The sequence below is a fragment of the Oryx dammah genome, unplaced genomic scaffold, assembly GCF_014754425.2.
Source record: "Oryx dammah isolate SB20612 unplaced genomic scaffold, SCBI_Odam_1.1 HiC_scaffold_14, whole genome shotgun sequence".
Classification (NCBI taxonomy): Eukaryota; Metazoa; Chordata; class Mammalia; order Artiodactyla; family Bovidae; genus Oryx; species Oryx dammah.
In genome coordinates, this window is record NW_024070198.1 from 22,698,138 (window position 1) to 22,720,241 (window position 22,104).

Below are 22,104 nucleotides of genomic sequence, written 5' to 3' on the forward strand. Positions count from 1 at the left end.
CTTGTCTGAAAAATCCCACGGACAGAGGAGCCTGGTGGGCTTTGGCCCATAGGGTCGCAAAGACACAACTGAGTGACTAAGCACGTGTGCATGCAGTGATGGTATTTTGTGAGACCTCAGAAGCCCAAACTGGACCCAATATGAAAGTTACAAGGAAGTCAGTTTTAGCCTACTTCCAGCAGAATTGCTAATAAGTAGAGCTGTGGGAAAGTGTTTTGAGTTGGCTCCAGATGTATAGTTACATTGGGTGATTCAGCAGAAGATAGATAAGCAAATTGGAGAGCTTTGTTGGGCATTGACAGTGTGGGTGAGGTGGGCTAGATGATACACTAGTGGTGAGGTGTTTGACTCAGGTGTAAATGTTCAGTGGTTGCCGACTAATTCAGAGAGTAGACAAGTTGACAAAACTTCTGGCAATTTGTTAGTAAGATGAATTTGCCAAGGGAGAGTGTACTTGAAAGAGCAGAAGGCCAGATACCAAAGCCTGTATTTAAAAGGTGAAAGCAGGAATTGGAACTGCTGAAGGAAAACATTGAGAGGAAGAAAACTGAAATAGTTTAGAGTCCAAAGGCTAAGAGGAGAGAGTTGGAAGAAGAAATTCGAGAATAACATAGAAACTGGTTTACCCTTAAGCAGTTGTCTCCAAGTTGTCGCATGCCTAGCTAACCAACAGATTGCAGTAGGACTCGCATGTTTATTCAAACATAAATATATAAACACTTATGCTTATTATTGAAGGTATTTCTTAATGTACATAATGCATTAATTTAGTAAAAAAATATATAGGAGACATGGTCAACATTTAACTAACCGAATACGCAGTAAAAAATGATTTGAGTCCTCTGTCCAAAAAAATAAAATGCTCTAGGTCTCTTCCATGCTTATAGATACCCAATTTAAGTTAAAAAAATTTTTTTTGTTTTTAAATGGAATAAAATTTACCATCTTAGCCATCTTTAAACACACAGTTCAGTGGTATTAAGAATATTCACATTGTTGTGTAACCATGACCTCTTTCTATCTCTATAATTCTTTTCATCTTATAAAACTGCAACTCTATACCCATTAAACAGTAACTCTCATTTTCCCCCTACCCACATCCCCTGGTAACCACCATTCTACCTTCTTTCCTCATGATTTCTTAACTGCCTGAAGTACCTCATATAAGTGGACTCAGACACTATTTGCCTTTTGGTATTTTTGGCAAATACAAAAAGGCTTAATTAGCAGAATGTCCTCAAGATTATTGCAGCGCATTGCAAAATTTCCTTCCTTTTTAGCATATTCCATTATGTATATATACCACATTTTCTTTATCTAGTTTTCAGTCCATGGACACTGGCTTGCTTCTATGTTTTGCTTATTGTGAGTAACACTGCTGTGAATATGGGAAGGCAGCCAGCTCCGCCACACCCTCCTCTTGGTTTTTCTTTTTAGTACAGACCTGGAAGTGGAATTGATGGATCATATCGCAATTCTAGTGTTAATTTTTGGAGGGACCACCAGGCAGTTTTCTATAGCGCCTGGATAATTTTACATTCCCACCAATTTTACATTCTCCACGTCCTTGTCTATATTTATTTTCTGGTTTTTCAACAGTAGCCATCCCAGTGGGTGTGAGGTGGCATCTCCTGGTAGTTTCGATTTGCTTTTCCTGAATGACTAGTAGTGTTGAACATCTTTTTGTGTACTTCATGGACATTCATAGATCTTTAGAGAAATGTCTATTCAAGTCCTTTGCCCATTTTTAAATGGGTTGTTTTATTGTTTGAGTTTTAGGAGTTGTATATGCTGGATATTATTCCTTTATTAGATAAATAATTTGTAAATATTTTCTCCCATACTGTGGGTGGCTGTTTTACTCTTTTGATGTACAACATTAAAAATTTCCCAGCAACCTATTTATTTTTTTCCTTTTGTTTACTATGCCATTGGTGTCATATCTAAGAAATCATTGCGCAATCCACTGTTGGGAGGCTTTTGTCCTATATTTTCTTCTAAGAGTTTTATACCTTTAGGGCTCGTATTTAGGTCCTTGATCCATTTTTTGAGTTAGTTTTTGTATATGGTGTTAGATAAAGATCCAGCTTCATTCTCATGCATGTGGATATGCATTTTTCCCAGAAATATTTGTTGAAAAGAATATCCTTTCCCCACTGAAGGTTTGGCACCCTTGTCAAAAATTATTTGTCCATATATGCAAGGATTTTATTTCTGGGCCCTTTAGTAGATTGCATTGTGTCTGTCTGTTTACTAATACCACACTTGTTTGATTATCATAACTTTGTGGTAAAATTTTGAATTCAGGAAGTATGTCTTCCAGTTTTGTTCTTTTTCAAGATTGTTTTGGCTACTTGGTGTCATTTTGAGATTTCATATGAATTTTAGGATGGGTTTTGTTTTTCCTATTTCTGCAAAAATCATGATTGGGATTTTGGTAAAGATTGCATTGAATCTGTAGTAGCTTTGGGTAGTATGGACATCTTAATAGTGTTAAGATTTCCAATTAATGATCTTGGGATGTTTCTATTTATGACCTTACTTTCTTTTTATCAATATTTGTAATTATCATTGTACGAATCTTTCTCTTGGTTGACTCCTAAGTATTTTATTCTTTTTTAATGCTATTGTGAACAGAATTGTTTCTGTGAACAGAATTGTTTTTGTAATTTCCTTTTTAAATTGTTCTTTGTTATATACAGAGAAATGAAACTGAGTTTTTCTGTGTTGGCCTTTGTATTTTGCCACTTTAATGAATTTGTTAGTTTTAATAGTTTTTTTGGTATGTGTGGAATCTTTAGGATTTTCTATATATAAGATCATATCATCTGCAAAGAGAATTTTACTTCTTCTTTTCCAATTTGGATGCCTTTGTTTTTCTAGGCTAATTGCTCTGAGTGAACTTTAAATACTGTGTTGAGCAGAAATGCTGAAAGTGGGTATCCTTGCCTTGGTCCTGATATTAGAGGAAATGCTTTCAGCCATGAACCATTGAAGATGGTGATCTCTGTGGGTTTTCATATACAGCTTTTATTCTGTTAAAGTAATTTCCTTCTGTTTCTAGTTTGAATGTTCTTATCATGAAAGGGTGTTGAATTTCTGTCAAATTCTTTTCAGCCCAATGGAGATGATCATGTGGATATTCTTCCTTCATTCTGTTGATATGGTGTACTACTACCTTTTTGGTCTGTTGAACTATCCTTACATGTCAGGAATAAATCCTACTTGTTCATGGTATATAATCCTTTTAATATGCTGCTGACTTCTGTTTGTTGCATTTTGTTGAAGGTTTTGGCGTTAGTGTTCAGAAGAAATATTGGTCTGCAGTTTTCTTACCGTGTCCTTATCCAGCTTTGGTATCAAAGTAATGTTGGCCTCTCAGAGTGAGTCTGAAAATATCCCCTCCTCTTCAGTCTTTTGGAAACGTTTGAGAACTTTTGGAGTTCTTTAAACGTTTAGTAGAATTCATCAGTCAAGCCATCAAATCCAAGGCTTTTCTTTGGAGATTTTTGATTATTGATTCAGTCTCCTTATTGGCCATAGGAATAACCAGATTTTTTAGTTCTTCATAATTTAATCTTTGTAGCTTTTGTGGGTCCAGGAATTTGTCCATTTCATCTAGATATGATTTGTTGGCATCCAGTTGTTTACATCTATCCCTTTATATCTGTAGAACCAGTGCTAATGTTCCTATTTTCATTTCTGATTTTAATAATGTGAATCTTTACAGCTTTGTCCCCACCCCTTTTGGTTGGTGATGTCACAAAACTAACATCTTTATACATAATACACTCTAAAATGAACTTATAATTCCTTAAAAGTGCACTGATCTAAAATTATATAGAAAATAAGATTTGGAGTGAGAAACCCAAGTTACAGTAATACTAGCTTTCGTACTATTTTTTTTTTAATGTTTTAGTCTCTTAAATCATGTAGAAAAATGTAGTTACAAACCACTGTTACAATAATACTGCTGCTGCTACTGCTGCTAAGTTGCTTCAGTCGTGTCCGACTCTGCGCGACCCCATAGATGGCAGCCCACCAGGCTCCCCTGTCCCTGGGATTCTCCAGGCAAGAACACTGGAGTGCCATTTCCTTCTCCATACAATAATAGGTTTCTGCAATTGCGGATATACTCAGCTTTACTGAGATTTGTATTTCTCTGTAGGCTTTGAAATACTGTCTAGTGTCCTTTCTTTTCACCCTGTAGGACTACTTGAGCATTTCTTGCAGGGTAGGTCTGGTGGTCACATACTTTCTCAACTATTGTTTGGGGAAATCTTGCCTTCTCCCTCACTCTTAAAGGACAGTTTTGCCGGAAACAGGGTTCTCATTTGATAGTTTGTTCTCTTCACTTCGCAATATCAGCCCATTGTGTGCCATTATTTCTGAGCTTTCTGACAACTCTGGTAATCTTATTGAGGATCCCTTTATGTGATGAGCCACTTCTGTCTTGTGCTTTGAAGACTCTCTTGTCTTTTGAAAGTTTGATTAGAATATGTCTTGGTGTGGGTTTCTTTGTGTTCTTATTTGGAGTTTACAGAGCTCCTTGGATGTTTGTAGTCTGTATTTCATTAAATCTGGGACGTTTTCAGCCATTATTTCTTCAAGTATTCTCTCTTCCCTTTTCTCTCTTTTCCCTCTGTGACTTCCTCTGTACTTACGTTGCTCTTCTTAATAGTGTCCTACAGTTCCCTTAGGCTCTGTTGGCTTTCCATCCATCTTTTTTCTTTTCTTTAGACTCAGTAATTTCCATTGTCTTATCTCCAAGTTTGCCGAGTCTTCTGTCTACAGAAATCTGCTTTTGAATCCTTCTAAGGAATTTTTCATTTCAGCTGTATACTTCTGAGCTCCATCCAGAACTTCCTTTTGGTTCTGTCATTTTATTGATATTTCCTTTCATTCACACTTTGTTTTCTTGGCTTTTTCCATATCTTCCTTTAGTCTGTTGGGCATCTTTAAGACATTTCCTTTGAAGTCTTTGTCCAGTGTATTAGCCATTATGTCTTTTTTAGGGACAGCATCTATTGGTTTTTTTTTTTTTCTCTGAATGCGCCATACTTTGCTGTTCCTTTGCATGCCTTATGATTTGTTTTAGTGGACTCTTGAATATAATAATGTGGTAACTCTGGAAATCAGATTTCCCCCTTCCCTAGGGCTTGCTTGTTTTTCTTATTGTTTGTTTTTTATTTTAATTGTTTTATATAGTCCCTTTGCTGAGGATCAGCCTGAGATGGAAACCAAAGGTCTTCCCAGGTCTTTTCTGAGCTTTTCTCAGGGCACACACAGTCATGTTCTAATTTTTTTCATATATACAGTTGTTCTTAAATGTCCTAGTATTTAATGTCGGGCTCCAAAGGGGTAAAAAAGTGAAAAATGAAGGTGGAGAAGGGACCTGGCCTTTTAAATCCCCTGGAAGTCATCTCAGCTAGGAGAGAAGGGGACTGCAACAGGGTGGGGAGGCACAGTGGCTGCTCGCCTCTGTGATCAGAAGCAGTTATTGGCAGTCACAGCTGGGACCCCTGGTGTTTGGAGCACAGGGTCCTTTATGCCCACCCTAGCTCCCACTGGCTGTGGGCAATGGTTCCAGGAACACATGCGCAGTTGTCTGCCAAGGGTCTGGGGATGATGAATGGGTGGTTCCTACTGTGCTAAGAGCCAAAATTGACTGTAGTTCATCACAATTTATCATCTTACCTTCCCCTGGAAGGTGTAAGCATTCAAGGTTCCAAAATAGTTAAATACATTCCACCTGTGCAGCTGTTGGCTAGGTGGGAAGACAGATTCTGGTGCATTATACTTTGGCAACTTCTCCACAATCCTCTCCCCCATTTAGTTTTATAAGTATTCACTCATCATTAGAGCAACTATACCCCAATTAAAAAAATCGTGGTAAGTGAAAGAAGGCAGTCATAAAAGACCATATAGTGTATGATCCTATTTATACAGAATGTCTAGAATACGTAAATCCATGGAGACAGAAAGAATGTCCATCAGTGGTTGCCTAGGACTGAGCTTGGGGTTGGTGGAGTTAGGGAGTGGGGGTTAGTTGGTTGGGGGTTAGGGAGTGACTGCTAGCGATTGTGGGGTTTCTTTTTGGGGGGTGATGAAAAGATTTTAAAGTTAGATTCTGTGATAGTTACTTGAAACCCTTAAACTGTACGCTTTATGTGGATGAACTTTCAGGTATGTAATTTCTAACCCAATAAAGCTGTTTTAAAAAACAAAAAAAATAGTCACTCATCAGATCTTGGCTGGGTATTTCCTTTTTGCCTAACTGTAGTGGTTTATATAATGAAGGTCTAGAAACATGTAGAAGATACCACCCTGACTCTGGCTAAGAACTCTGTCTCATGAAGGCAGGATCTCCCTTATCTATTGCTGCCTAACAACCACTCCCAAATTTAGTGGCTTAAAACCACCACCACTTTACTGATTGTGATGTTGTAGTTCAGAAATTCATCATAGGTGGTGGTCTCTGCTCCAGTGAAGTTTGCTGGACTCACTCAAGGGGCTGCATTCACCTGGTGGCTGGAAGGTAGGAGGTGGCCTCACTCATGTGTCTGTGGCCTTTGTCCTGGTTGTCAGCCGGGGTGCCACAGTTCTCCTCCTTGGGGCCCTTCTCTCTGCATGGCCTTCTCTCTAGCAGGATAGGCTGAGCTTCTTCACGTGGTGCCTGGTTTCCTGGATGGCGGAAACTGTCGGATTTCTTAGGCCCAGAATTGACACAGCGGTCACTTCTGAGAATTCTGTTGACTGAGTCACAGGGCAGCTGAGGTTCAGGTAGAGAGGAAACAGACTCTGCCTCTTAATGGGAGGAGTAGTCCCATGTCTGCAGGTTTAGGAGGAGTTGGTGGTACCTGTCTTTGCAGAATATCTACCACAGGAGTCTGGGCAGTCACTTGACTCGATATAGAATCAAAACAACTGAATTATACTGAAGTTCTAATTGAATATGAGCTGTCCAGGGCATCACTTCTCTCCTATTAGAATGCATGCTCCATGTAGGCAGGGTTTTTTATGTTTGGTTCATTGCTTTATTCCAGCTGGACAGCAGTACCTGGCTTTGATAGAGGCTCAGTGAGTATCTGTTTTGTGGTGATGGTAACAGAAGGGTTGGTGTGGGGCCACTCCAATAGAGAAGCTGCAGGGAGTCTGGGGAAAAAGTAGTGGGTATAAATCAGTGTCTCAGAGGTGGGGAGACAACGTTTATTCACTATTCTACAACGTGAATTGAGGCCACCTATGCTATATGTGAGGGGGAAAGAAGAGCTCCTCCCTTGAGGAAGGGTATCCCAATATCTCAGAGCCTGACATACGCTAAGTCATAGACAAGAGCGGGGTCCTCTGGGGGTGATGGTGGAGGCTTCAGCATGGGTGCTTGGATGGGACTGAGCAAGGTGAGTATGATGGAAGTGTGACTGAAACAGAGCTGAAGACAACACTGAAAAATGATGGATATGGGGTATGAGTGTGACTGAGAAAGTCCAGAGGCTTGAAAATAGTCACCTACAAGATGTATTTTTCAGATAAATGGTAAGAATCTCCCCCTCTAAGTCCTTAAACATCAGTGTTAGGTGATGGAAACTAGATTTGAGTTTCTGAATTTTGGTGCAAAAATTTTTTGTCAAGGAAGGCAGGCCATTCATTATTAGGATTGGTGAATTAATTGACGGTGGTTATTCACCTTATGTAGTTTTATAATGCTGGGCTGCCGTCTGTGGGGTCACACAGAGTCGGACATGACTGAAGCAACTTAGCAGCAGCAGCACCAGATGTTTGCAAAGAGCGCTGCCAAATACATGTGCCTGGGTGAAAAGGACAAATAAAAGATTACTGGTATGTGGTAGTGTCTTGCTCCCCTTCTTCCTGAGCAAGTGATCTCGGCTCCTGTTTGTGGTGAGTCAACCAGGAAAGAAGAGAGATGAGCATTCCGAACGCTGAGTTCCATTAGGTAAACAGAAGTATTTTAAAGTCCTCTCCCTGAATCACTTCTGTCCATGTAGACAAGCAAACCTCCGTTGCTGAAGCCCAAGCAACATGTTTGGATGAACCGCAGAACTGTTGTTATCTTTTTGGTCATCTTGAAAAACTCCTGAAGAAAAGTACTCGTTCTTCAGTAAGTTCTGTCTTATCTAAAAACTTAGCTGTGGTCTTTTTTCCTTGCCTTTTTCCCTGAGGCTGCTTCAGCAAATAATTTTTTAAAATTGAGGCTGGCCTGTTGTGCCAGGGGAGAAAAAACACTTGTTTTGTGTGAGTTCCTAGTTGAAGTGAGTGACGTCTAACTACACTAAGAAGATGAAACACTTAAATGTACTTTGGGTTTTTTTAAATGTCCTCGTCACTCATTTGTTAAACTCTAGGGCCCCTGGTTCTTTGAAGGTAATTAGTATGGGAGGAAGCGTGTCTTTTTTTTTTTTTAATTTGATTTGTGATCATGCTGCATGGCATGCTGGATCCTAGTTCCCCAAACCAGGGATCGAACCTCTGTCCCCTGCAGTGAAAGCACAGAGTCTTAACCACTGGATCACCAGGGAAGTCCCCCGTGTCATTGCAGTCCCTTACATTTCCAGTCCCTTGGGCTTTCAGGTGGACAGGGCATAAGGCCGGTGATAGCAGTGAGGAGAGGACAAGCCCAATTCCTAATCTAGAACACTCCTCACCAACCCTGCGTACTGGGTTTCTTTTGTGTAATTTTTTTTTTTTTAGCCTGTTAGTTCATGTCTTTTGTTAACCAGTGTAAAATTACTTGTTTTCTGGTTTCTTGAAACAGTAGATCAGACCACATAGGCCACAATAGCATCTGTCAAAGTGACTGGCCGTAAAAACCAGCACCCGCATTCATCTGAAGGGCACTCCCTCGGAAGGTGGCTGATTTTACCATTCTCATCTACCTTATGGTATTTTGGGACAGCTAGCTTAACCTTCTTTCCCTCATTCTTTTCGGAGTGGTATAAGATTCTCTCTTAGCACCACCGTGAAGTCTCCACACAAGATGAAGAGTGGCCTCCTTTGAATGTTGAAGTCAGAGTCCATCTTCCAGTTGCTTGCTAGCAAAGAGAAGTCTTTAATCAGAAGGAAATTCCTTATCCTGGATCCTGGTCTTTCCATTTTATGTTGTATCCGGGGGTTCAACCTCCAGAGTGATGGTCATCACGGTAACCTGCATCTTGGCTGCTGTTCTTGGTGGATGGTGGATTCAGTGTAGTCTCGATCCTCTTTCTGACCTGTCCACTTTTGGAATTGTGAGGTGTGAGAGGAGTGTCTTCATCCCTTCCTTAATGTGCAGTGCCTTGATTGATTGTTTGAGGGGGTGGACTTTTAAAGATCTTTGCAGAAATGTGCTATATTGTTTCTTTTACCCCATCCTCCAACCAAATGGAGAGTTTGCCTTACTGTTGGAAAGTGAGAGGAGATCTCTAAGACTGAGACCTGTCAGGAATAAAGAAAACTCGCTTCTACCCTTCTAGGTTCTTCTGGCTAGCCTAAGAATTAAATTGACATGAGTCAGATCAATAGGAGAAACTAAAACTTTTTAAATTTATTTTTAAAATTGAAGGATAATTGTTTTACGGAATTGTGTTGGTTTCTGCCAAACATCAACATGAATCAGCCATAAAAAGGAATGCCTTTGAGTCAGTTCTAATGAGGTAGAACTAGAACCTAGAACCTATTATACAAAGTGAAGTAAGTCAGAGAAAGAAAGATAAATACATATTCTAATGCATATATACGAATCTAGAAAAATGGTTCTGAAGAATTTATTTACAGGACAGCAATGGAGAAACAGACATAGAGAATAGACTTATGGACAAGGGGAGAGGGGACGAGAGGGTGAGATGTATGGAAAGAGTAACATGGAAACTTACATTACCATATGTAAAATAGATAGCCAATGGGAATTTGCTGTATGGCTCAGGAAACTCAAACAGGGGCTCTGTATCAACCTAGAGGGGTGGGATGGGAGGGAGGTTCAAAAGGGAGGGGCTATATGTATACCTATGGCTGATTCATGTTGAGGTTTGACAGAAAACAGCAAAATCCTGTAAAGCAATTATCCTTCAATTAAAAAAAAGTCCTAGGGATGTGACAGTTAATACTGTGTTACATATGAAAGTTGTTAGGATTTACTACCAGGAATTTTCATCACAAGGAAAAACTTTTTATATTTGTATGAGATGATGGATGTTTACTTTTCTTGTGATAATTAGTAAACATTCATCATCTCATGGATATCTTGTGATAATCATTTCATGATGTCAGATCATAATACTATACATCTTAAACTTATGCAGTGCTGATGTATGTCAAGTACATATCAATAAAATTGGAAGAAAAGTATTTGTTACATATGAAAATTGCATATACGTGAGAGGGTCAGGGCCCCCATATATGTGAGCGGTTGAGAGACAGAAAGGTAAAATGAAGCACACATGCCATCCTGAACTAAGAAATGGGGTAAGGTGCTGGTCTGGGGCCTCAAAAATTGTGGTCCTAGGAAATTTGTCATTTTCAATGAGTGTGCTCTCTCTATTCTTCTCTCTCATGAAATCCTTTCTAGCTAAAATGGGATAGAGATATAGGAGGAAATAAGACATTGATTAAAATGGATATTTTTATTAATTATTTTGGATTGCCTTCTTTATAAATTGTGGTATATGATCTCAGGATTTGAACTGTGATGTCTAATTTTCTCCCATTACGGTGATCTCCCACTTTTTGTCATTAGTTTGCTTAGCTCTTAGAATTTTGATTACTTTGTTTCTTAGATTCCATCATATGTTGAAAAGCCATACTAACTTTAAAAATATTTGAGGGAGTAGAGAGGGAAGGCCAGTCTAAACTAACTAGGTTAAAATTATAAACACAGTATTTTTCTTTTTTTAACTGCTTTTTAAATTTTTACATATCCAGTATATTTTATTCTTTTAAGGTTCTCATTAGTTAGCTATTTTATACATAGTGTCAATAGTGTATATATGTCAATCTCAGTCTCCCAATTTGCCTTGCCCCACCCTCCCCTTACCCCTTGGTATCCATATGTTTGTTCTTTGTCTCTGTCTCTATTACTGCTTTGTATATTGTCTATACCTATTTTTTTCAGATTCCACATATACGTATGGGATAATTTATGATATTTGTTTTTCTTTCTGACTTCACTCTGCATCAGTCTCTATTTTCAACTGTGTCTCTACAAATGACCCAATTTCGTTCCTTTCTCTGACTAATAGTCCACTGTGTATATGCACCACGTCTTTATCCATTCCTCTGTTGATGGACGTTTAGATTGTTTCCTGGCTACTGAAAATAGTGCCGCAGTGAATGTTGGAGCGCGTGTGTCTTTTTGAATTAGGCTTTTTCAGGGAATATGCCCAGTAGCGGGCTTGCTGGGTCACGTGGTAGTTCCATTTTTTAGTTCTACAAGGAATCTCCATAGTGTTCTCCATAGTGGCTTTATCAGTTTACATTCCCACCAGCAGTGTAGGAAGATTCCCTTTCCTCCACACCCTCTCCCATCATTTACCGTGTGTGGACTTTGTGATGATGGCCATTCTGACCAGTGTGAGCTGATATTTCATTGTAGTTTTGATTTACATTCTCTAATAATTAATGATGTTGAGTATCTTTCCATGTGTTTGGCCATCTGTATGTCTTCTTTGGAGAAATGTCTGTTTAGGTCTTCCACCCATTTTTTGATTAGGCTGTTTTTTTGATATGGAGATACATGAGCTGTTTGTTTATTTGGAGATTAATCCTTCGTCAGTTGCTTTGCTAAACAGTATTTTTCAAGGAATGTATATTATCATTTGTGTGTATATGTATATATCAGCTCAGTTGCTCAGTTGTGTCCAACTCTTTGCGACCCCATGGACTGTAGCATGCCAGGCTTCCCTGTTGATCACCGACTCCCGGAGCCTAATCAAACTCATGTCCATTGCATTGGTGATGCCATCCAACCATCTCATCCTCTGTTGTCCCCTTCTCCCACTTTCAATCTTTCCCAGCATCAGAGTCTTTTCAAATGAGTCAGCTCTTCGCATCAGGTGGCCAAAGTATTGGAGTTTCAGCTTCAGCATGAGTCCTTCCAATGAATATTCAGGACTGATCTCCTTTAGGATGGACTGGTTGGATCTCCTTGCTGTCCAAGGGACTCTCAAGAGTCTTCTCCAACACCACAGTTCAAAAGCATCAATTCTTGGGCTCTCAGCTTTCTTTATAGTCCAACTCTCAAATCCATACATGACCACAGGAAAAACCATAGCTTTGACTAGATGGACCTCTGTTGGCAAAGTAATGTCTCTGCTTCTTAATATTCTGTCTAGGTTGGTCATAGCTTTTCTTCCAAGGAGTAAGCATCTTTTAATTTCATAATTTCATATAAATAATTATATATATATTTATATATGTATGTATAAAATGTAAACCACATGTTACCTTGCATGATCTTTAAGGAATTTGCAGTTACCTGAGTCTTGATTTTGCATGTATATAGATATGTTTAAGTGCTTGAGGCTACTTTGAAAGAGTTCTTAGTAGTTTAACTAGTAGTAACCCTTAAAGTCTTGGATGTGCTCTTAGTAAACTTTTTTTTTTAATTCTCATAGCTGGGGTGAGAATCCATTTAGCTCAGTTATATGAGTTATTACATAATTAAGTAGAGTGGCACTGCTAGGACTTCAAGAGAATCTCTAGTGCTCTCCACATACGTGTACATTTGCATGACTGTTATATCTACTACATACACTGATGTCTACGTGCACATGTATTACAGTCCCTGAGCACACCATGTGTTGTAGACAATTTGAGGACATGTTCTTTGGGTATAAACTAGACCAAGTTTTCTGAGGGCAGGAAGCATGGCCCTTGGCATTCTTCTTCCACTGCAAACATATCTGCCAAAGACTTTGCTTGGTGCCCATGTTAGTTGGGGGCAGCCTTTATGAGAAGCAGCTCCAGTTCCTTTCTGCCTTTCCGTCTGGGTGCTAATGAATGGGAGGGGAGGCTGTGTTGGGGGAAGGCTGGGAGGCTGAGCTGTGCACAGTCTGCCTTCTTGTGAGTGGGTGTGTGACTCCTCACCTGTTCCTGATTCTCTTGCTGCCACACCATAAGCTCAGTAGTTAAGAGCACAGGCTTTGGTGTCAGCCCTAGATTTGAACCTTGGCACTCTCATTTTCCAGCTGTGGGATCTGTCTTGAACAGATCTAGTTAATCTCTCCAAGCTTCATTTTCCCAATCTAGAAAACGGGAATCATAATTAAACCCTCACCAGGTACATTTACGCAAGGATGGATTTTCAGTAGTGGAAGATGGGGAATCTGTGTGTCCCCCATCCTTGTGTGCAGCCAACTGGTGGATACAAAGTATTCAAACGATTTCTGGAAAGTTCTGAAAACCAAAACTTGAATTTGCTGTATATGCCAGCAACTATTTACATAGTATTTATATTGTATTTACATCTGTTTACATAGCATTTACGTGTTTGTGTTTGTGTGAAAGTTGCTCGGTTGTGTCCAGCTCTTTGTGACCCCATGGACTATAGCCTGTCCGGCTCCTCTATCCATGGAATTCTCCAAGCAAGGACACTGGAGAAGGATCTTCCCAATCCAGGGACTGAACTCAGGTCTCTGGTATTGCTGGCAGATTCTTTACCATCTGAGCCATGAGTGTTATATAAGTAGTTGTAAATATAATGCAAATACTGTGTAAATAGTTGCCTATGAGGAAAATTGAAGTTTTGTTATTTTATTTTGCCATTTTTTCCCCTGAAATCTTTGATCCACAGTTAGTTTAATTCATATGTGGAACCCACAGATGGAGAGGGCAGGCTGTATTGAGGAATTTTGAGTATATAGGTTTATTAGGAAGGGATATTGGTCTATAGTTTTCCTTCAGTGTCTGTCTTTGGAATCACATTAGTGCTGGTCTCATAGAATAGGAACTGTACCTTCTTCTTATATTTTCTGTAGTGAAAAGTGAAAGTCATTCAGTTGTGTCCAACTCTTTGTGACCCCATGGACTATACAGGAATTCTCCAGGCCAGAATGCTGGAGTGGGTAGCCTTTCCCTTCTCCAAAGGATCTTCCCAACCCAGGGATCGAATCCAGGTCTCCCACATTGCAGGCAGATTCTTTACCAGCTGAGCCACAAGGGAAGCCCATTTTCTGTAGAAACTATATATATTTAGCATTACTTGTTTTTTAGATGTTTGGTAGAAGGAAGTGGCAACCCACTCCAGTATTCTTGCCTAGAGAATCCCATGGACAGAGGAGCCTGGCAGGCTGTAGTCTGTGGGGTTGCAAGAGTCGGACATGACTTCACGAGGAGAGAGGGGGAGAGGGGGAGAAAATTTACCAGTGAAATCACAGGGGCCTGGAGACTTTTTCCCCAGAAGATTTTTCTTTTAAACTCTACAGTATTTTATGAGTTACAGATGTATAACATAGTGATTCACAGTTTGTAAGGCTTATACTGCATTTGTAGTTACTGTAAAATACTGGCTCTAATCCCTGTGTTGTACAGTATAGCCTATCCTTGTAACTCACCTAATAGTTCGTACTCTTAATTCCCTCCTCCATATTGCCCCTTCTCTCCTACCCCTCCCCACTGTTAACCACTGGTTTGTTCTCTGTATCTGTGAGATGTAGACAAAAGGTTTTTTATCTATAGTTAACTTTTGTTAGATGTTTGGGTTTACCTATTTCATCTTGGGTAAGTCATGACAGCTTGGAGTTTCTGAGGAATTGGCCCATTCTACCCAAATTGTTGAATTTGTGTTCTAGCATTGTTTGCAGTAGTCTCTTCTTTTAATGCCTGTATTGAAATTCCCTCCTTTCGTTGCTGATAAAAATTTGTGTTGTCTGTTTTTTTCTTTGTTATTCTTGCTAGAGATTTATCAATTTTGTAGACTTAAAAAAAAAAAAAAACAGAACAAAAAACAGAAGTTTGGTTTTACCTGTTTCAGTGGTTAGAACAGTAATGCCTTTACCTTTTTTTCGTCTTCCCTCTTATAATTCCAACTTGTGGTATCTTTTTGCGTTTTGTTTTTAAAAGTAAAGGACTTCATCAAAGCTGATGAGATTTTTATTTCATTCTGTAATGTAACTGCAATTAAGATGTCTTTGCTTTGTATATAGGTTGGATCTATAAGTCACTTACATTATTATGACTATATAAATACCGTTCACTTCTCATCCTAATACTGTATCCTGATTACATTTCCTTTCTTATGTGATCTTTTTTCTAAAATGTCATTCTTTCTTGACATACTCCCTGATTATGATGGAACATATCCTTAACCACCTTACTGAAAAATGTGAAGGAAGTCACTTTTTGAGTCCTTTTATTTCCTCTGTACATATAATGGCTGGTTGGGTTGGGTGTTTTCCCTGAGAATTCTGATGGATTGCTATACTATCTGTTAGCATCCAGTCTCAATGATGAGGAGGTCAGTCCTATCCCAATTCTTGTTCCGGTGTAGAGGTCTGATTTTATGCGTGATCTTTGAGAGATTGCAATGATACATCTTGACATAAACCTTTTAAAATTTGTTGTATTGGCCATTGGTAGGTCATTTTAGTTGGAAGATGCATGTTCTTGGCAAATACTACTTGGCTAGTTTTTCCTGTTTTATTTTCTTTCTGAAATTCGTAACTGTGGAGACTTATTGATTGCCATGTAGCAAACTGCCCCAAATGTTAGTGGTTTAACATTTAAAAAGTCATTTTATCACACACACAGATTCTGTGGATTTCAGACAGGGCATAACAGGGATGGCTTGCTCTGTTCTCTGAAATCTAGGGTTTCAGCTGAGAAGCAGCAGCTGGCGGGCAGAATCAACTGGAGACTTCTTCACTCCCATGTCTAGTGCTCACACTTGAAGGCTCTGCTCAGCTGCAGCTGCTGGCCGGAGCATTTCTGCATAGCCTCTCTATTGACTTGAATGTGTATGGATGATGGCTGTGTTCTCAGAGGGAGAGTTTGCCCAGGGAACTTTTCGGAGATGACCTGTCCAGAGATGAAATGTCCCAAGAGAACATGAGGCCGCTACTGGGTTCCTTCTGACCTGGTTCCACAAATTGCATCACTTCTGCTCATTTTTTGGTGTCTGATGAGTCAGAGCAACCCAGACCCAAGGGGAAGGGAATTAGACCCCGTATTACTCCACTACAAGAGAGATAAATAGCAATGCTGGATTTCTAGTCTAAATATATGGGAAAATAACACCTTTGTCTGAATATTGAAACATTTAAATTTTGATAATACCTCCTGGTGACTCCTTGTTCCTGAGGAGTATTTTCTAGTTGTAGAGCTCATTCATTAAAACAACAGATAGTTAAATATAAAGAAACAGAATGACCAAATGATCTATTTAGAATAAGCATCAAAGTAAGGTAGTAGGAGACCTGGGTTTGATCCCTGGGTTGGGAAGATCCCCTGGAGAAGGGAAAGGTTACCCACTCTGGTATCCTGGCCTGGTGAAGTCCATGGGCTGTAGAGTCCATGGGGTGACAAAGAGTCGGACACAACTGAGTGACTTTCACTTTCACTTCAAGGTAGTAGGAAGAAAGAGAAAGTAGAAGTAAAAGTGAGGCCGAGCATTTGCTAAGGAAAATCCCATGGACAGAGGAGCCTGGTGGGTTGCGGTCCATGGAGTCGTGAAGAGTTGGACATGACTGAGCGACTTCCCTTTCACTTTTCACTTTCATGCATTGGAGAAGGCAATGGCAACCCACTCCAGTGTTCTTGCCTGGAGAATCCGGGATGAGGGAGCCTGGTGGGCTGCCGTCTGTGGGGTCACATAGAGTCGGACACAACTGAAGTGACTTAGCAGCAGCTGTAGGGGAAGTTATCTGGAGGGCTGCGGTAGCAGTAGGCACGCACATCAAAGGGAAGCAGGTTGTGCTCACAAACCCTGCTAGGAACCTGGAGAGCTGATGCTTCAGTTAAGGGACATTGTACCATATTCTCTCAGTAGCTTGTTATTACCAAGGCAAATCCAAGTTACTTCATGCCAGTGGAGGTCCAGGGGAAAGGAATGACTAGATCTCAGGTTACTTTGATGTATGTTTGTTCATTTTAAAGCCAAATGTTTGAGTAGCTCAAACAATAAAGAATCTGCTTGCAATGTGGGAGACCCGGGTTTGATCCCTGGGTTGGGAGGATCCCCTGGAGACAGACATGGTAACTCACTCCAGTATTCTTGCCTGGAAAACCCCATGGACAGAGGAGCCTGGCAGACTACAGTCCATTGTGTTGCAAAATGTTGGACATGACTGAGCGACTAACATAATATTGCTTAAAGAAGAGAAGTCTTTGTCACCCATGTAAAAAACCTCACTGAACATTGGGAAATGTAGATGAAATAAATCCTTTTTTGAAAGTAAGGAGAATGTATTCATGATAGTAAATAGTTTATCTGATCATATACAATTAATCCATTGATATTTTCTATATACCCAAGTACAAGGTAAAGATTTTTCTGTTTGAATTTGAAATACCATTGAAGAAATATGTACAGACACTCTGAAATACAGCAAGTGCATGACTTGAGTGCCGTGCGTGGACATTCCTACCCTCTGCTGATGGGCATTCTTCAGTATTGTTCTTTTCTTGCCACATGGTCATAGTCACCAGAAGGGTTAAAGAAGAAAAGTTGCATTCCTAAAGTTTCAACTTCCTTTCCTTTTTCCTGTGAAGGAAACATTATTTCTGTCTTTTCTCCAGTTAACTGCTATTGCATTTTACTTCTTCTTTCTATATTTTTCTTTCAATTGACATTATAGACTTTGAGGACCTTAAAGATTAAATGACTGTGAAGGGGAACAAAAGTCACAGTATTTTTTAAAGACCTTGAAAAATGCCTTTGCTAAGTATTAAAAATAATGTTCTGTGTTATCACAGTTAGGTAACTAGAATATCAGAGTTCAGTTCACTTCAGTGGCTCAGTTGTGTCCGACTTTTTGCTACCCCATGAATTGCAGCACACCAGGCCTCCCTGTCCATCACCAACTCCCAGAGCTCACTCAGACTCACGTCCATCGAGTCAGTGATGCCATCTAGCCATCTCATCCTCTGTCGTCCCCTTCTCCTCCTGCCCTCAATCCCTCCCAGCATCAGAGTCTTTGCCAATGAGTCAACTCTTCACATGAGGTGGCCAAAGTACTGGAGTTTCAGCTTTAGCATCATTCCTTCCAAAGAAATCCCAGGGCTGATCTCCTTCACTCAGTTGTGTCCAACTCTTTGTGACCCCACGGACAGCAGCATGCAGGCCTCCTTGTCCATCACCAATTCTCAGAGTTCACCCAAACTCATGTCCATTGAGTCGGTGATGCCATCCAACCATCTCATCCTCTGTCATCCCCTTCTCCTCCTGCCTTCAATCTTTCCCAGCATCAGGGTCTTTTCAAATGAGTCAGCTCTTCGTACCAGGTGGCCAAAGTACTGGAGTTTCAGCATCAGTCCTTCCAATGAAAACTCAGGATTGATCTCCTTTAGGATGGACTGGTTGGATCTCCTTGCAGTCCAAGGGACTCTCAAGAATTTTCTCCAACACCACAGTTCAAAAGCATCAATTCTTTGGCTCTCAGTTTTCTTTATAGTCCAACTCTCACATACATATGTGACTACTGGAAAAACCATAGCCTTGACTAGATGGACCTCTGTTGGCAAAGGAATGTCTCTGCTTTTTAATATTCTGTCTAGGTTGGTCATAACTTTTCTTCCAAGGAGTAAGCATCTTTTAATTTCATGGCTGCAGTCACCATCTGCAGTGATTTTGGAGCCCCCCAAAATAAAGTCAGCCACTGTTTCCACTGTTTGCCCATCTATTTGCCATGAAGTGATGGGACTGGTTGCCATGATCTTCATTTTCTGGATGTTGAGCTTTAAGCCAACTTTTTCACTCTCCTCTTTCACTTTCATCAAGAGGCTCTTTACTTCTTCTTTGCTTTCTGCCATAAGTGTGGTTTCATCTGTGTATCTGAGGTTATTGATATTTCTCCCGGGAATCTTGATTCCAGCTTCTGCTTCATCCCAGCGTTTCTCATGATGTATGCTGCATATAAGTTAAATAAGCAGCGTGACAATTCCTATTTGGAACCAGACTGTTTTCCATGTCCAGTTCTAACTGTTGCTTCCCGGCCTGCATACAGATTTCTTAAGAGGCAGGTCAGGTGTTCTGGTATTCCCATCTCTTGAAGAGTTTTCCGCACAGTGATTCACACAGTCAAAGGCTTTGTTTGGCGTAGTCAGTAAAGCAGAAATAGATGTTTTTCTGGAACTCTCTTGCTTTTTCCATGATCCAGCAGATGTTGGCAATTTGATCTCTGGTTCCTCTGCCTTTTCTAAATCCAGCTTGAACATCACGAAGTTCACGGTTCACGTATTGCTGCAGCCTGGCTTGGAGAATTTTGAGCATCACTTTATTAGCATGTGAGATGAGTGCAATTGTGCGGTAGTTTGAGCACTCTTTGGCATTACCTTTCTTTGGGACTGGAATGAAAACTGACCTTTTCCAGTCCTGTGGCCACTGCTGAGTTTTCCAAATTTGCTGGCATTTTGAGTGCAGCACTTTCACAGCATCATCTTTCAGGATGTGGAATAGCTCAACTGGAATTCCATCACCTCCATTAGCTTTGTTTGTAGTGATCCTTTCTAAGGCCCACTTGACTTCACATTCCAGGATGTCTGGCCCTAGCTGAGTGATCACACCATTGTGGTTATCTGGGTCAGGAAGATCTTTTTTGTATAGTTCTTCTGTGTATTCTTGCCACTTCTTCTTAATATCTTCTGCTTCTGTTAGGTCCATACCAATTCTCTCCTTTATTGAGCCCATCATAGTTGGTAGCTAGAATAGTCCGCAAAAGTTTGTTGACTGTATTATTGCTGAGTCCAATACTGTATTTAAGTAGTAGATTTTAGCAACTCTTTAATTTTTAAACAGGGTGTTTTTTTTTTACAATTTATTTATTTATTTTTTGCTCCATGACATGTGGATCTTAGCTCCCTGAACAGGGATCTAACCTGTGTCCCCTACAGTGGGAGCACAGTTCTAACCACTGGACCACCAGGGAAGCCTCTCTCATAAACAGCTTTTTATGAAAAAAATCTTATCACAACTTATGACCTTATTTCTTTGGGAAATTTTATTTCTGATTTAGAAACATAATACAACCTGCTATAATTTAGATATTGAGTGTATGTAAAAGTTTGTTTCAAATTCTGATGAATAAATATACTAGAAACACAGATATAAAGTCTAGTGTTTTGGTTTTAATATTTATGTATGCAGCAGCATTCTAAAGTGTTAAGTTCCACAGGCTATAGACCAGCTATATTTAAGATGTCTGTTTAAATATTTGTAAAGTGTAATTTCTATGGAAAAGCAGTTCAGGAAAAAGACCCATAGAGTATAGGTTAAAAGTACTGTTACCTGATGGAGTATGAAGGTTCTAATCAATGTAATGTATTTTATTCAGAGATAAAGAAAACTGCAATATTAAGCCAGGGTATGTCCACTTTTATGTTCTAGGCAGTCCCAATAGATTTCTAATGTGATTTCATTTCCTCCCTCTTAACAAATGATCAAGTATGTAGTAATACGTAGCAACTCAAGGAATGAAAACACTGAAAGGATAAAAGGATAAACTGATGTTATCTCTGGACTTCATGAAGGTTTAGAACAGATATCTCCTTGAGCATAAAAAGTCATATATTTAGCAAGACTTGCACTACACAGGACGTATCCCATGTTTATAGCCTTATGTCAGCATTCAGGTTTTATTTCTTCCCCCCGTTTCTGGATATCTATAAGTTAAGAGAGTTTGTAAAATCTGCTTTGATGCCACATGAAGTGGTACCTACATTTTCATGAGTAATTATCTCCTGCTTTGTAAAAGCAGGATCAGGTCCTTATTTATACTGGCTTTCTTACTCTCCATGCAAATGTGACTTCAGGCGGGGTGGGGACTCATGAGATGCATGCTTCTAACCTTTGCAGCGCCTCTAGAGCGAGGAAGTCCCTCAGGACTCTATTCAGTGTCATAGCAAAGGAAATTAGAATGGCCTGGCTAACCACATCAATATGCATAATTGACAAGTTACTCAATACTCCTAAAGATAAGTACTTTCCACTCTTTTCTTTTCGCTATCAAATGTAACCATATGTATTATTCCTAGGCTACTGTTTTGTTCTAGAAGTTAACCTTAATGTGTATCTGCTAATTAAGAGTGCACAGCCTCATGGAACTTGAAAAATAGTATGGTGCCTCTAGGCAGGATGGTCTTTAAAATATCAATGTGTTGGTGATAGGTGATGTATAATCTCCAGCCCGTACAAGGATAAGGTAGGTGCCCAGGTTGGAAAGGAAGAAGTAAAACTATGTTTGCAGATGATATGATCTTGTATATATTTATAGAAAGTCCTAAGGTATCCAGTATAGAACGGTAAGAATTAGTGAGTGAGTTCACTTGAATATCAGGGAGGGGAGCAATAGTATAGGAAAGTCATTTGTATTTTTATGCATTCACAATGAACAATTCAACAATGAGATTAAGACATTTTCTATTTATAGTCAGGATATTAGGAATCTCTTTACAAAACAATTGCAAAACTTGTACTGTGCAAACTACAAAACGTTGTTGAATGTCCAGAACAGGAAAATCTGTAGAGACAGAAAGTGACTTGGTGCTTGCCTAATGGTGAGGGTTAAGGGATTGGGGGACATGCGAGTTACTGCTGGTTGGAATGGGTTTCTTTTGGGAGTGATGAAAAAGTTCTGCCGTTTTAGCTACTGGTGCATGCATGCTGTCTCTTCAGTTGTGTCTGACTCTGTGATGCTGTGGAATGTAGCTCACCAGGCTCCTCTGTCCGTGGGATTCTCCAGGCAGGAATACTGGAGTGGGTTGCCACACTCTCTGCCAGGGGATCTTCCCGAGCCAGGGACTGAACCTGCGTCTCGTGTGTCTCCTGCACTGGCAGGTAGGTTCTTTACCACCAGCCCCACCTGAGATAGTGGTGATGGTCATACAACTCTTGAATATACTGAAAACCATTGGATTGTATACTTTGGGTGAAAGATACGGCCTGTGAATTATATCTTATAG

The 22,104-nt window shown here is 39.9% G+C and overlaps 1 protein-coding gene and 1 pseudogene across 2 annotated transcripts in view; one reads left to right on the forward strand and one right to left on the reverse strand.

The window, feature by feature from the left end:
• The window catches only part of CNNM2 (cyclin and CBS domain divalent metal cation transport mediator 2), a 175,681-nt gene that overhangs the window by 56,277 nt on the left and 97,300 nt on the right, over positions 1 to 22,104 (forward strand). The gene's annotated exons all lie outside the window — the stretch shown is intronic.
• On the reverse strand, positions 8,746 to 9,286 carry LOC120873600 (annotated as a pseudogene).